A 703-nucleotide genomic window follows, 5' to 3' on the forward strand; every position below is an offset into this window, starting at 1 on the left:
GGGATTCTATGAAAATACTGCAAATCATCAGAACCAAAGAATGGACATGGCTTTGACAAAGGGTCATCTGGACTCAAAACGTCAACTCTTTTCTCCCCTTACAGATGCTGCCAGAGCTGCTGAGATTTTCCAGCCTTTTCCCTCGAGTTCCAATTCCAGCATCCGCAGTAATTTGCTTTTATTTGAAGAATGGACATACTGGATTGAAAAGTCAAACTGCTGCTCGGCACACAAGGCTGCGTGCGAACAAGGCCTGAATAAGCAGCGCCCTCTTCAGGACCAAGGGAAACTCAAATTCTGTCTTTCCATTAGTAAATCAGGGGAGAGCGCGAACGCAGTCCCCCACTACCACAAATTTTGCAGTCGAGTATCCCGCATTTGGGGACATCGCAGGCGTCAGCACACCCGAAGTGCAATGGGCTAGCCTCGTCCTGGGCGAACCACCTGCTTGATCATGGTTTCACCCCTGCCAGGTAAGTATACCTGAAAACGCTCACACGCTGCCATCAGTCATCAAACAGTGCATCTTATAGTCATACTTACTGACTTCCAAACGCCATTAAACTATCACTTTGCTTAGAATTTTCTGCATCACAGCCCTTCAATCCTTCTATATGATTCTGATGCATGTTAGACTCTTCCTTTCTAGTAAGAAAAACGTTGGTAAAACGCTCTCTCCAGATTTGCATATTGCCCTTAAAAG

The 703-nt window shown here is 45.9% G+C and overlaps 1 non-coding gene across 1 annotated transcript; it reads right to left on the reverse strand.

The window, feature by feature from the left end:
• Positions 1-317: 317 nt before the first annotated feature.
• LOC144479779 (U1 spliceosomal RNA) lies at positions 318-481 on the reverse strand. The gene has a single exon (XR_013495564.1). It is a non-coding gene; the product is annotated as a U1 spliceosomal RNA (small nuclear RNA).
• Positions 482-703: the final 222 nt, after the last annotated feature.

This window comes from Mustelus asterias, chromosome 26, assembly GCF_964213995.1.
Source record: "Mustelus asterias chromosome 26, sMusAst1.hap1.1, whole genome shotgun sequence".
Taxonomy (NCBI): Eukaryota; Metazoa; Chordata; class Chondrichthyes; order Carcharhiniformes; family Triakidae; genus Mustelus; species Mustelus asterias.